We start from the raw sequence: 16,283 nt of genomic DNA, 5'->3' as shown, positions 1-16,283 counted from the left end.
CCATATACTATGGCTGCTGACGTATTAATCATGTAGTCTGTTGACCTGAGTTAGTGCTGTGATGGGGGTAACTGTTATCAGGGCTTGTTTATCTCCATTTCCAGAATGAGTCCCAGTAATTATGTTCTACATTCTGCCATTCATTCATAATGGAAAATGAGCAGACTTAATTTCTATAAGAGTGCTCGTAAATTTTCTCCCTCTCACCTTCAGCAGCTAAATTGCATGAAAAATAACATACAATGAACAAAACTATGCTGGAAACACAGATTATATGTTTTAATCTGAGTTTGATTTTTGCCATCCAGTTAAATTAAAAACAGGTAGGTGGCATTGTTGCCCCACAGCAACAGGTTCTCTGGTTCAGTTTGTAACCATGGAACCTTTTGTATGGAGTCTGCATGGCCTCCCGGGGTTTGTATGAGTTTTTTATCCAGTTTCTCTAGTTCTTTCCAGTTTCCAAAGAGATACAGGAGGCATACTGGTGATTCTAAATTCTCCCTAAGTGTACATTTAATTTGTGTGTGATGCAGACAAAAGGCCTGGTGATCCAATTCCATTACTCTGCTTGCTTGCCTAGTAAACTCTATGCATGGCAAACTCTGTTGACTGAGTCATTATAGGAGTGGAATGTGTCCTAAATAAAATTAATCATTTTTCATATCATAATTGAATTAACTTAATCCTGACTAAGATGGTTCAGTAATTGTACAGAGAATAGTCAAGAGGGGGCTGGAATTTACTAGAGAAAACTGGTAAATGAACTAAAGTATTGGGAGCAAATAGTTAGAGAAGGAAAGATAATAGAATGGGAAGAGGCCAAGAAGACATTTGGACTGTAGGCTAGAGACTGCCTTCCCTATCAAGGATTGATATCATAGTATAGGCAAAGAGAAAGGGATAGGGGTATCCTAAGTGAAAGATCTGCTCTTGTAGAGTTTTTAGTTGAATCTAGAACAGAAGCTGCTTTTAAAAAAGGAATAATTAGTGGGGCATATAAAATATTGTACAATCTTCTTCTTCTTTCGGCTTTTCCCGGTTAGGGGTCGCCACAGCGGATCATCTGTCTGCTCATGATTGGCAGTGGAGTTTTACGGTGTTGAGTTGCCAGCCCGGTGCCCAACCTTCCACAGAAGGCACACACACTCACACCTAGGGCCAATTTGGAGTGTCCAGTCCACCTACTGCATGTCTTTGGGAGGAAACCGGAGCACCCGGAGGAAACCCACATGACCACAGGGAGGACATGCAGACTCCGCACAGAAGGCACCCCAGCCGAGAATCGAACTGGAGAACCTCTTGCTGTGAGGTGACAACGCTAACCGCTGCACCACCGTGGCCGCCCAAAATATTGTACAATAACTATAGGAATCACTCTGGGGTGGTTATAAAAGATTGGGAAGAGAGATTTGATAAGTTATTCACAAGGAAACAGTGGAAATATATATTTATGGCTCCCTGGTTTACAACATAATCTAAAAGATTTAGGATTTTTTGCTTGGAAATGTTTGCATAGGTATTTTTGTACCTCAAGCAAACTCCAAAGAATTTTTCCTCAGGTAGATAGCAGATGTTGGAGGTGTGATGGGGAAGAAAGAGGTAGTTGGGAACATATGCTTTGGGAGTGTAATGAGTTGGCATACTTGAGAAATTCCCTACAGAGTACTCTGTCAGAAATATTGGGTGAGCAAAGGGGTTTAACTAAATAAATTATTTTTATGAGCTGGGACACAGAACCTGAACTGTCTAGACATAGTAAGTCCTTGTTAAGTTTAATTCTGTTGGCTAGCAAAAAAGCAATTACTAGAAAATGGAAATTAAAGTCTACACAACTGTATTTGAAGTATTGAATGTTGTAACAGAGATAAAAGAACTGGATGTAGGATTTTAGAGAAGGGTAGGAGCAAATTACATAGAAAAAATGAAAATTGGGGGAATACATGCAGAATAATGTTTCTGAGGAGGTGTGAGGTTTAAGGGACACCAGGAATTGAGCAATTTATGTAGTGTTGAACTGATGATACTTATAAAAAAGAACAAATGTGATGTCTAATGATTGTAACTGGGAACTTGCTGATATAGTTTGTTTCCTTTTGTATAAATGTATGTTTGCCTATGTCACAAGTGATAATTTAATAAAGGTGTTATAAAAAAGATGGTTCAGTAATTGTTTACATTTTAGGATATAGTTCATCCCAAAAGTTATATCAACAACCTGTGAAAGAATCTTGCACAAGTAATAAAGCTAGATTTGCCTGCATGCTTAATAAGTCATAGAGATGCTATTTTTATGCTCTTTATATAGCTGTCAGGCAATATGGAAATTCTGTATTTTAGCTATCTATCTAAACGTGCATTTAGAGTTGTGTGCATGTCTCATTTTTAAATATCTGTATGAAGTCTCTGCTAATAACAGCTTTTAAAGGGAAAGTTGTATGTATAATAGTCCGTAAAGCTTAAAGAACTGGAGAGTTTACCGTTTGTTGAATTCACTGACTGAATCAAAAAAGGCAATAGAGTAAACTGGAGGACTTTATAATTGGAAACTGAACAGTATGCACACACACTTCTTTAATCAACTTTATTGTTTATGTCCCATAGATTTTCAGCATTTGACTAACTTAATGGATACATTTGAATCATTAGTGTACCTCATTTTGGCTTGGAAAGGCTACTTAATCTAGTGATACAGGGTGTGCTCACAATCTTTATGTGTTTAATGTCCTTTCTGCTTGTTTTTCCTGTCTCCACCCTCTCACTGTTGCAGTTCTATTCATTTTCTTATATTTAAAACTCGCTTTTTACTTTCCTTAACTCTGGTTCCAGTCTTCCTGCACAAATTTTATGTCCATCTAATTTATCTGGGCAGGAGTACCTGATCACCACCTGATTTGTCATTCTTCCCTCTAGTTTATCAATACTAATAGGACAAACAAAGATCCCCATTGAAAATGCTAATTTTAACCAATACCTAGATTATGAATGTCACTCTGTGTAACTGCCTGTCACTATACTTGCACCCAGGCTCCTCAATTAAAACATTTTAATTAGATAATAGAATCGCTATAATTAAACAATGTAATGTTCTCATGTTTAATGTGCTTAACTGAGTCACAGGATACCACACATTCAGTGCTGTGAGTAAGTTAGAGGAAGACAACAACACTGTGTGTAATCTGCCTTTCATGCATTGTTGGCTTGAATGGGGAAAGACAGCCCACACAGACAGTGCTACAGGCATGATTAGCATGATAGTGCGCTGAGTGCTGTCGGCATTAGTAAGTTAATATAACTGTAGTCAGCCTTAATACATGTGTATTTATTTATTCCTTTATAGATCCTATTATATTTAATGAAATGGATGCACCTTAATGTTTATGTGGTGAACTCTCCCCTGGTCTCCAGTGAAAATAGGTGCCAACTTGGCTGGGCAACCCAATCAACAAAGGAAGAAAGAAAGATAGACAGATAGATAGACAGCTAGATAAATAGAGATGTAGATAGATAGGTTTATAGGCACTTATTAGGATAGTGGTCTGTGAGGATGTTTAGAAGTCCAGCTTACATTCCCATGGCAGATTTTTAGCTCATATATTTTGCATACAAATAACTCAGAGATAGGCTAACCAAGGATATATTGGAACATTTGCATGTATTCCCTATCCATAAAGGGCAGGAGTGCTAAACCAGGGTGAAGTTGCAGTTACCCATCCATTTGTCTAAATTACATTTCAATAGAGTAAAATCAGTACTTTGTTTTAAAACTAATGGAAGATAGTTCCATATTTTATTTATTTATTTAACATTTGTTTACCAGGAAAGTCTGACTGGGACAGAGCCCATTTTCAGCAGAGGCCCAGGGAGAAATGCTCCACATGCATGTCTTTGTAATGAGGGAGGAAACCAGAGCACCCGGAGGAGACCCACATGAATGCAGGGAGGACATGTAGACACCACACAAAAGGCACCCCAGCTGAAAATCAAGGACATGCAGACTTCACATAGAAGACACCCCAGCAGAGAGAATCAAACCGGAGAGCTGCTTGCTGTGAGGTGACAATGCTAACTGCTGCACCACTGTGCCAACCTACAAGTGGAATTCAATGGTCCATAGAAGTGAGATTTTCAGTGACGCAAAACCAGCCTGCAACATGTTCTATTTCTTTTGCAGAAGGGATTGAGATCCCTTGAGTGAGTGTTTATGATACTATTGGTTTTTTGAATGTGTAATAAATCTGACAGAAGAAGGTCCATTGAAGCTCTATACACAAGACAGAGATCCCCTCTCACTATCCTGTACAATACTGAGGATAGAGACAAGGCTTTGAAATGGTATACATATTTTTAATTACTTAGGACCTTGATGTTTTTAGTAAGAAAGAGCTGTGGTTTTTCCAGTTAGGACAAGTGCTTAAACAGATACAAATGAAGAGAACACATGCATCTATGCAGCTATTTATATGTGCATAAAATCTGGCAGTGAAGGATTCTGCATAGACAGTGGAGTCATCAAGATGGAAGGGGCTTTGGAATTTAACCAGGTCATCACTCAGTTTTACTAGATTAACCTTCACATAATCTCTGAATACCAAGGTACTGGAAGATGTTTCTGGATTCAGTCTTATTGTGAATATGATTAATGTGTGGTCTGATTTGACCAGGGAGAAAGTTACAGTTGGTCAGTAGCAAAGCTGTTCCATATTGGTAAGGACTAAATCCAGTATTTATTGCCCCTTGATTAGGTACAGACTAAACTAGTCCATGGAGTTTGTATTGATGAAGTCGAGAAATTTCTGGCATGCATTTTCAAGATGTATAAGTCTCCTTGTTTATGGTAGCTGAAGTCTCCTAAGGGAGTAATGTTTGGTTTAATACATAATGTCTCCATATTAGTTAGGTTGGAGGTATGGTCCAGGAGGGGCATTAAGGTGGTCCTATAGTTAGCTATCATATGATATGGATCTTTGTTAATAATAAGTAGTACATGGAGACATTCCAGGGCATTAACTTGTCTAGCTGGTCTTCAGATGAAGTGTTTTTTTTTTAAAGAATATGAAGATATGACTGCTTTTAGTGCTATCATATAATGTGGTAGGCCTGAGTATGTAGTATGCATTGAAACCCTGCACTGAAGAAGTCCTTTCAGTGGTCTTGAATCAGATCTCTGTGATGATGCATATATCAGTGTTTTCCAGAGTAAGGAGAACTTGTAGGGAGTGGATTTATTTTTTGTTAAGGTTCCACATAAAAGAGAAAGGATAGTATTTGGTTATATTAGCCTTGGTAAGGTTACACACATATTTATTTTCTTTTTTCTCCCATCTAAGGCAGTAAGTTATTTTTATTTGTTTGTCTTTTTCCATCTGTGTTTATTTACTTTTTTCTGTGTCATTTCATGTTAGTTTTGCTTTGCTCTTTCAAACATAATTCACCTTATATCTACATCCATTTGCTTTATGATTTTTCACCCTTAGGCACATTACTCTTATTGAATATAGGCTTTGTTATTTTTAACCATAACAGCCACCTCAAAACGGCAAGAGTGTGAGCCATTGTGAAAAACATATATCCCTGCACGAGCCTTGGGTCATCTGCATTATCACAGCGATTTGGGCAACACAGAAAGTATCTGTGATTAGCTTACTGTTTCTAGTTAAGGACTCTGTAGAAAATCAGTAGTAGTATGCCCCCTTATGCTGATATAAGTTATGGGTGGTATCAAAAGTAATCTCATGTTTACTTCTTTTGGCTTAGCTACACAGAGACAAAAAAGAGGACCGTTAAATACCAGTGATATAAATAACATACAGACATCATTTGAATCGTGGATCCTGTCAGGTAATGTGAATATTGTGGCCACTGCACAATCTTGCTGCCAAAATTATAGTCTACTAACAATCAGCTAGGTTCTTTAGTATGAAAGAATGCACTCCTGATATAGGAAAACAGAACTAATGTTTAAGTGCATCTAATTTGGAAGAGTAATACTGTTAGTGGTGCGGCTCCCTGTTGGCAGTTTGCATTAGGAGGGCATACTTTATTCTGTGTAAGGGGAGTTGTATACATTTAACCCACTCTCAGCTTACAAGCTTATGGAAGGGTAATTGCACTGCCCCCAGTGTCATGCTGACCAACATTCTAGCAAGCTATGTTGGTATTTCCAGATGCACTTAGTAACCATTGCCTAGTTGTCCTTTCTTGGTCCTTTGAAAAGCTAAGTTTCTTGCCACATTATATACTTAGAACATTGTTCTTATTACATTTGAAGACATACACTGGAATCTCATTTAAAGAAAAGTAGCTCTCAAAGCTGCTCCTGACATTTTACTTAACCAGCTCACAATAATTAAAGACAGGTTAGTCCCTAGAAAGCACAGGAGACTGAAAGCACATAAATGTCAGTGAAGCACCTCTAAAATAATGACAGTATTAATGGAAGCGGAAAGAGCCTGGGTCATCTATAGGAGAAATGTGCAAGATACTGATGCAATCTGTCACTTGTCATGTAGGAATGCTGTAGGAATGATGGCATCTCTGCCACGGCTGTTTATGTAAAAAAAAAAAAAGCAAATGCTTCTGAGAAGGCCTCCCCATTTGTAATGAAAAACTGATATAAAGATGTTAAGGTATCCTTCTTATGCTTTGCCTTACACAGATCTATTTACTGACAATACCTTTGCAAACTCAATCAATGATTACATCCCTTCTGTTGGTTTTCTATATTTATCTGACTCTATTGCCCTATTTCCCCCTCTCCTGGATGACTATACCTTCTCATTCATTTTACCAACCTTTCAATTTGAAGGAAATCTCTTTGAAAATGAGAATACCTTCCTACATACTTCCTTGCTGAAAGTGGCTACACGTTTTATTCCTAGAACTCTGACCTTTAACCTTTCCATTTCATCTAGAATCTTATTTCCATCTTTCAGCCATGTGGCTATCCATTCTTGACCTAAACTCTTCCTCAGTTGACACTGAAGACTGTCACCTCACTGCAACTCCCTAAATGTGATTCATAATTACACTATGCCATGGAGAAGGACTGATATACATTAAAATGCAAACCTAACCCCCAAGAGATTCATTATCATGGCTACAGAAAGTCTTAACTGTATGTGAAGTTGCTGCACTTCATATGTGGGGCATCAGTTTGAAAAGCCCCACACAACCAGCACCATCTAAGTCTATGATTTGAAACTCCAACAACAACCGTGTAGTTGCTGGTCCAAACTACATAGCTTACCACAATTACATATCAGCAGCTGGGGATCCACATCACACTGATCCTCTTTTAATGTTGGTGGGTTGCTCAGCATAACAGAATTGAACAGCAAAATCAGAAGTAACACTTTTATGTGGTAGCAAATTGCTGCTGGTATTGCAATCCCCTGAGGTGCAGCCTACATTGCTACCACAACTAGGCCACTGGACCCCAAAGCTGTAGTGGTGTAATGCTTCAACATTTCAATAAGTGAATTCATGATTATTCAAAAACAGCAATTTCAGTAAGTCCCATTCCTATGAAACAGAAAAAAAACAGTTTTATCAAACAGGAATTATGAAATTTTGCAGAGGGACCAAAATCCCTTGCACCCCCTGTTGTGAGAGTGGAACCCCCATACCCCATAACTTATATATACTAACTCTATGGTTGTGCAACAGCAGGGTAAATGGCAAAACTGGGCTCACTGGAAGTGGCTCTCAGTGAAGCTGTTTTTTGGGAATGTAACTCGCTGAAATTGCAGTCATCCAGCTGTCACATTCTCATATAAATGAGAGCATTCATGCCACAAGACTCCATTCCTTAGACTAAATGATAATGAAGTGTCCTCTGCAGTCAGCTGGAACAGTGTCAGGGGTGGTACACAAACTATCAAGAGCTTTATTGTATACACATTTTATGTGACATGGATTTTAACTTTTATGCTATAGAACTACATAGGTATTTCAACTTCTGTCTGTATTTACTCTTTATAAGCTGTTTATCTTGTCTTTCTTCTTTAGAACCTGTATGTTTATCTTGTAATTTAATTCACCCTGCTTTGAACTTTTGTAACTGTTAAATTTAATTTGTGCAGTTTTGTACTTGAGTTGTTTTTTAGTACATTTGGAGTTTTTCTCCTCAGGTCTCCACTGAAAATGGGCTTTGTCTCAGTTGGACTAACCCGGTTAACAAATGACAAATAAATTAATAATAACAAATAATAGTACATGACAGAGGAATGTCAAAGAAGCTGTAAAGTAAGGTATTCAAAACATACAAAACAGTGGTGCAACCAGTAAAGGCAGAACAGTTCAGAAAGCTAGTTGATGGAGATGAAGTGCCTAAGATGGGTGGTAGGAAGCACACTGTGGGACAGACAAAGATATGAGGACATGAGACCAGAAGCCAAAGTAGCTCCAACTGCAGAAAAGGTAAAAGAGAACAGATTACAGTAGTCAGGACACATGTGCAGAAAAGCAGAAGACAATCTAGTGAAGAAGATTTTGAACAGACAGAAAGAGGCTAGAGGACATGAGGTGGAAGGATTGTGTGAGAGAAAACTGTGACAGTCAGACATGAGTGTTGAAGAATGTAAGAGAGTGGCATTGAATAGAGAGAGATAGTGACAAGTGACACTATAGATCAGAGTGTGTGATATAACTTTAAGAAGCTTTCCAGTGAGTCAGCACATGCATATAAGTACTGAGCACGTGCAAGAAAGAGAGCCATTTTGAGTGAGCAGCCAGAATGAGAGCATGCAAATATGTAGTCAGTCAAATAGTTCATTTAAATGTAATGTTCCTGCCATCCATCCTGATGTATTTTTTTACAATAAACTACTTAAACGAACTCCCAAGCCTCAACGTCTTCTTAATGCACATAAGAAGAGTGACATGGTGTTAGAATGGGATCCAGAGTTACAGCCATGAGGCAACTGGTTAAAGTTGGAGGGAATATACAGGAGTGGATCATCCCTACTGCTCAAACGACTCACAAAACAGGTCAGAAACAAGTTTCAGGTACTAAAACTTGCTTAAATGATTTCTTTTGCTATAAATATAAAACAAAGTAGTCAAAACGCTTAAAATGAATTTCCTATTAAACAAAATGTCCAAAACTGTAACATATTGATAAAAATGATCGAAATATTTACGAAAATGTTTGAAACAATACCCAAATCTCATAAAATCTACAAAAAATGGAAAACAACTGTGTTTTTTGCTATGTATTACTGTTTTCTATTAACTCAAGCTATTCAAAATATCTGAAGTGTGCAAAGTCTTTACAAGTGTGTGCAGTATTACAGTGCAGTTATTTTGCAAAGTACAGTCATTTCAAAGCATATTTTGCAAGGTACAGTTATTGCAAGGCATATTTCGCAGAGTACAGTATTTCAAAGAGTTTATTATACATTTGAATATTATTACAAGTACCTGCTGTGTGTGCATGCTCATACATAATTACAAGGGTCATTTTGCATTGTGTTTTACTATGATTTTTAGGCATGGCAGAAGGGTTTTGCAGACCCACACCGCTTGTGTTTGATAACAATATTGCAGAAAATCTGAGATTGTCTGAGCAGGAATACAATATTTTTATACAAGCTGCTTTTTCTGACAAAGACGCGTGCACAAAAGCATTCATTCTGCTTAATTTAGTTGGTTTAGAGGCCATTGAAAGAGAGTGTTCATTTGTGTATGCACCTGCTGTGTTTACAGGGGAAGGGGAAGACAGCCATATAGTGATACTGGCTGAAAGAAGAGAAGACCCAGAGTGCTTAAAACATAAATTTAGAGAAATGGGTAACCCCCAAATGAATGTTACAATGGAAAGGCACTTATTTTACACAAGGGATCAAAAGGCTGATGAAACTTTTGCAGCATATATAACTGACTTGAGAAATAAGGCCAAAACATCCAGATTTGGTGATTTGAGAGGTGAGTTGATAAAGGACAGGCTTGTGTGTAGTATTAATAATGACACAGTGAGGAAGATTTTGCTTCAGAGCAGTGATTTAACTTTAAATAAGACCATTGAGATTTGTCAGATATACAGCCTTAAAGAAAAGAACACAAGTATGCTTATAAATGAGAATAGCAGTGGAAGACACAGTGACAAAGCTCATGTTGATAGTGTGCAGCATGTGGTTAACAGAAACAGGCCCAGGCACATGGCAGCTACTGCAGGTCCTGTAACAGTAACTGAGAAACCCCCATGTCTTTCCAGCAAATTCCAGAGCATGCTCAGTATGAAGGATAAGAGTGAGTCAGCAAAGTCAAAATATGTGTCCCCACCCAGCTTTATAGTCAAATGTCGTAACTGTGGTAGAAATCATGAACCCAAAAGAAAAACGTGCTTAGCTTTTGGTCAGCAGTGTCATTCTTGCAATAAGTGGAATCATTTCAAAAGATGTAAATCAAATAAGGCACATTCTTGAGGCTTGTTTATCAATTAGAAAGCTGTGACCCTACTTTTTATTTTGATGGCATGTCTGTGCTTGGTGAAACAGTCAATGCAGTAGATTTGTGAGCAAAGAATGAGATCTTTTGTACTGTTTGGATTAACTGGAGCCCCATAGAGCTCAAAGTAGATACTGGCTCAAAGTGCAATGTTATGTCAGCAGAAACATTTGCTAGAGTAAAAGCTGCAGAACAACTTGATTTGACAAAATGTGCAAAGCTTGTTGCTTATGGTAATGAAGAGATTCAGACTGAGGGCTCAGTAGTGCTTTCATATTATTCTGCTGGGAACAGCTATGACTTGCAATTTTTCATAGTCAACAGACATGTGCAGTCATTATTAGGCCACAGAGACAGTTTGAAAATGGGACTGCTTTCATTTAATAAAGAAGTTCACCGTGTTTCTGAGTATGCTGATATTTTTGCAGACAAGCTGGGCAAACTACCAGTTGTGCAGTCCATGAAGTTAGACTCAGAGCTCAGCACAGTTATCAGTCCAGAATGGAAAGTTCCAGTAGTTATGCAGAGCAGAGTCAAAGCCGAGCTAGACAAAATGACGCAGTTAGGAATAATTTGTCCAGTAGAAGAACCTACTGAATGGGTATCCTGCATGGTGGTAGCTCATAAGAAAAGCTCAGATGATATCAGAATATGTATTGATCCAAGAGATCAGATAAAAACATTAAAAGGCCTCATGATCCAATGTGCACTGTCGAAGCAGTTGCTGCCCTCATGCCAAACACCACTGTTTTTTCCATCTTAGATGCAAAGAGCTCATTTTTGTAAAAGTTTGCTTGACCGAAAATCTTCATTGTTAACCACATTTGGTATGCCATTTGGAAGATACAGATTTCTGAGAATGCCATTTGGAATAAATTCTGCCAGTGAAGTCTTTCCAGCGTGCAATGGAGCAATTTTTTTTGGCTATCCCTGTGCTATTATAGTAGATAATATTCCAGTGGGAGGCAATGGTGAAGTTGAATATGACAGAAACCACAAGAAAGTTCTGCAAAGAGCACGTGAAGTGAATCTTAAGCTGAATCCTCAGAAGTGCAAGTTCAGGCTACGAGAAGTTACTTATGTTAGTCATTTGTTTACCAATTCAGGCTTACAACCAGATCCTTCAAAGCAAACAGCAATTCTCGAGATGCCAGCTCCACACAATGTTCAAGCCGTACAACATTTTCTTGCCATGGTCAACTATCTAGGCAAGTTCATTCCAAATTTAACTCAACTTTCAGCACCACTCAGAAAGCTGATATGCAAAGATGTAATTTGGTCATGGTCAAAACAGCACTAAAGGATATGTTACGTCCTGAAACAGAAAACTGCCAACCCACCAACTCTCAGCTACTGTGATGTTCAGAAACCAGTTACTCTTTCGTGTGATGCGTCTAAGTTTGGTTTAGGTGCAGTCATTCTTTAAAACAGTAGACCAGTAGCCTATGCATTGAGAACTCTTACCCAGACTGAGATGCAGTACGCCCAGATTGAGAAAGACCTTTTGGCAATTGTGTTTGCATATTCAAAATGCCATAATTATATTTATGGTCGACCTATCCTGATCAAAATTGACCACCAACCTTTCATTACTATTTTGAGAAAGCCTATGCATACAGCTCCAGCTAGACTGCAATGCATGATGCTCAAATTGCAAAAGTACAATTTCAATCTTGTCTAAAAAAAGGCAAATTTCTTTATCTTGTTGATACCTTATCTAGATTGCCCAGAAAAACAACAGAACAGCATAACAATGAGCAACTTGATTTTGAGGTCATGGAAGTCTTGATGAGCTCAGAACTCACATAGCTTCAGATCCAATTCACCAGAAGCTCAACTACTTCATCAGTCGAGGACGGCCTTCAAAGCAATCTTGTTTACCAGTAGAAGTGCAACTTTATTTTCCATACAGAGATGAGATTTTGTCAGATAATAATATAGTCATGAAAGGTCCTACAGCGATTGTTCCAAAGTTCTTGCAACAAGATTATATTAAGATCTTGCATCATGGCCACCCAGGAACCGATTCTACCAAATGAAGGGCAAGAGGGCTAGTATTTTGGCCTTCTATGTCAAGCGATATTGAGAAAGTACTTTCATCTTGTTCAGCAGGTAATAGTACAAAGTGGCATCAACAAAAACAACCATTTCAGTTAAACCAGATTCCTGAACTTCCTTGGTCGACAGTAGCCACAGATATCTTTGAGTGGAATGGTAAACATTACTTGGTGTTAGTAAACTCTTATTCAAATTGGTTTGAGACTGATCTACTTCCCAACCTACCTTCCAGTACTGTCATTACTAAGTTGAAGTGACAGTCTTCTGTCCATGGATGTCCGCACAGAGTTATTTCTGACAATGGTGCACAGTTTACTAGTCAGCAAATCAAAAGATTTGCAGAAGAGTGGGACTTTGTTCATATTAAGGGTAGTCCTGAATACCCTCAGTCAAACGGCTTTGCTGAACATGCAGTTCAAAGTGCAAACAGCTGTTGGAGAAATCCAGATGTGACAATACCAATGTTTTTCTCAGCTTGTTCAGAAACATTCCTCTTGATAAACATCTTGGTTCACCTGCCCAAAGACTTATGTCGAGACAAAACAGAAAAACACTACAATCAGCAGTAATTTATTGGCTCCAAGTGCTAAGAACAATAAAGCAATAAAATCCCAACTGCTAAAAAAGTGTTTGTCCCAGAAGTCTTACTATGATAAAATCACTCACTGCTCCATTCTTTACAAAAAGGGGAGATAATGAGGATGCAGATCTCAAAAGGTTTTGATCGCATCAGATTTGTGAAAATTTTGTGTCAAGAGCCAAGGTCGTCCATTGTGGAATCACAAGGAATGGCAATCAGATGAAATTGGAAGCATTTGTTACCAGTGTTCAAACCGGTGTTACAGCATCTTGTCTGTGACAAAGACTCTAGTTCTCAGAGTGACTTGTCCAATGTTCCTGTTCCAGAGGAAATTCCATTAGCAATCCCGATTCCTGAGAAAATCCCTGGGAGTCCCCAAGCAGAACATTCCCCAGTGACTCTCTCTATTGCTAAACCCAGTCCTAACTATTATGTCATGAGATCAGGTTGCATCTCGAAACCTACTTACAGATACATGGCAACCTGGACATGACTGTTATTTTATCTTTATTAGTGTCTGTATAATTGCAACCCCATTGAAATGTCATTGTTTATATGATATACATCAGTGAAGAGGGAGGATGTAGATCTCAGTATGTGATATACCTTTAAGAAGCTTTCCAGTGAGTCAGCACATGCATATAAGTACTGAGCTCATGCAAGCAAGAGTCCCATTTTGAGTAAGCCGCCAGAATGAGAGCATGCAAGTATGTAGTCAGTCAGTTAGATAGTTCATTTAAGGTTAATGTTCCTACCATCCTCCCTGATGTATTTGCATACAATAAACTACTTAAATGAACACCCAAGCCTCAATTTCTTCTTAATGCTCATAAGAAGAGTGACAACACGACAACCTGGCCCTGTGCAGACAATGGGAAAAAGGAGACTGATGATGATGATGACAATAATTTCTTCATCTTTTATTATTAGCTTTGTCCCTGATACTGAAATAGCTGTACCTGCTAGGCACCTTTCATTCCTATACTTCTTTAATTACTATACATTGGGACAGCTAAAACTCCCCATGTATTGCAAAGAATGTTGACTGGGTCCCCTTCTGTAATGTTGTTATGATAAACACATAATAGACTGACTGATCGTATTCAGTGACCCAATCATAGTCCTCTATTTCAGATATTTTAGTCACACACAACTCACTGTATTCATTAAGGCAGTGGTGCACACTGATGTAATAAAGCCGTGATGTGTATGTTTAGTATGTGATCGTGCCATTAGAGTACTTCAGAAATTTGGATTGTGCTAACGATGTGCTGGCACAACAGTTCACTTCTGCTGTAGCTGTTATTTATTTGGCAGGGTGAAGTGTGTTACAGCTTTCAAAGCTGTCAGTAGATCTGGTACAGTTCTGTGGTGGTTGCCATCTATATGGCACTGTCATGCTTCTTAATTACAGTGAAATTCTTATATAAAAACCTTTTAACTAACAAGCTTATTGCAGGTAGCTTCTTACATATGAACAACAAAATAACAAGATTATTTTTTTCTGCCAAAACCAGACTGCAGTAAATATGCACCATGCTTGAGAATGAAGTATAATTTAGGATATTAGGTTGCATCAGTAAGCATGGTCTGTTGTTAAATATGCAATATTGGTTCAGAAAGGGTTTTACTATAGACTGTGACAGCCATTAGCAATGTTATTAATATGATCTGCATTAATAAAGAAAAGGGTTTACTGATATTAAAGAGGACCTTTGAGTCCAATAAGCTCTCACTCTTTGTAAACAAGGTCATGAATACAGTTTTTGGTAACGGAGTCCTAAAGTGATTTTGTAACTATCTTATTAAGTACTCTTCACAAGTAATAAATGGACTTACTTCAGATCTGGGGGGGGCTTTAGGAATCTGTTCTTCTATTCAAATTATCTTTCCTAAAATCTGTTTAGAATTTATGTAACAATGTATGTTGATGATTTGGTTATCTTGCAAGCAAGGGTATAACCTGATATATGTTTTGCAGTCATTTGAGTACATTTCCTTCTAAGCATCTCACAGAAACATTATGACTTATAAAAGACATTTACAGCAGCCCTAGCTAATACAACACATATCTGTATATACCTTGCTAAGAGTAAGATTTATTTAAGTAATACATTGTGACTGTTGAGAATGATGCAGTCATTTACTAAATGAGTAGAAGGAACATCTGGAAGGTTGTGCAGATTCTTTTAGGCCCTTTTTTTACCTTATTAGCGGCTGAATGTCAAGTGACCAAGGTTGCAACTCATATATCACATCTGAAAAAGCTGCAACTCATGCACTGTTGTTTGTCATACAGAATCAGTAATGGCACCATTTGCACCGCAGCATTGCCAGTGATTCATTGCTTTGTATTTTTCCTTCTCTGTGTAGTTATGTGACCATGGAGTTGACATAAATAAATGGGTGCAGGGGACAAAGACCCCACACAGAAGTGCATGTGGCAGTGGTTGGGGGTGGGGGGCTTGTTCCAAAGCAACAAATCCCTTGACTACAACCCGGGTGAACCAAGTTTAGTTAGCAGCTCAGGTGCTTTGTTTGATGACAAAGGTTGGGAGAATGGGATTCCCATCTTTTAGAGGGTACCTTCACTGATGGTCCTCAGTGGAGGCTGGGATACATGGAGGGTGTTATCTGCAAGGAGATAGAGTTGTGGATGAGTCATTCATGGAGGCATGGGCAGTGTGCCAGCAATCCTCACTGCGTGTCTTCCCAAGGATGAAACAACTACATGCTGGGAGTGGGGCATTCTGGAAGAAAACACTCCCTTGCAAGCAGTATGATGTTGCCCCATGTGTCTTGATCATCTCACTAACCTCAAGCATGGGTCATAAATAGTCTGGGGGGCAAATTGGGGTGGATGAGGACAGGCTGTGGGAACAACTGGTGGTCAGCTGTAGGGAAACAAAAATGCTGCAACAAATCTCCATCAGGTCCCAAATATTAAATATAATAGATGTGTTTTGTGAAACAGAAGTGCTGCCAGGGAGTGTGACTTTTCCTGAAGCCATGCTGACTGTCTGTAATCAGGCCACATGCATCAAGGTGGCTACCAAGATGCCTTTGAACCACTGTCATAACTGGTCTTCTCAGAGTGGGGAACAAGAGGAGTAAACTGTAAACAGACACTGAAAACTTTGCTTAAAACATGGAAATTACTGCAGACTTCCAACGCATGGGAAATACCTTTGTGGAGAAT

General features: G+C 38.5%; 1 protein-coding gene across 1 annotated transcript in view; it reads left to right on the top strand.

Annotated features, from left to right (window-relative positions):
- Nucleotides 1–16,283, top strand: part of ALK (ALK receptor tyrosine kinase) — a 1,522,063-nt gene that overhangs the window by 1,106,826 nt on the left and 398,954 nt on the right. The gene's annotated exons all lie outside the window — the stretch shown is intronic.

This window comes from Protopterus annectens, chromosome 1.part2 (assembly GCF_019279795.1).
Source record: "Protopterus annectens isolate FY-2018-M chromosome 1.part2, PAN1.0, whole genome shotgun sequence".
Taxonomy (NCBI): Eukaryota; Metazoa; Chordata; order Ceratodontiformes; family Protopteridae; genus Protopterus; species Protopterus annectens.
The sequence above is the reverse complement of the archived record's forward strand: the minus strand, read 5'-3'. Positions and strand labels throughout refer to the sequence as shown.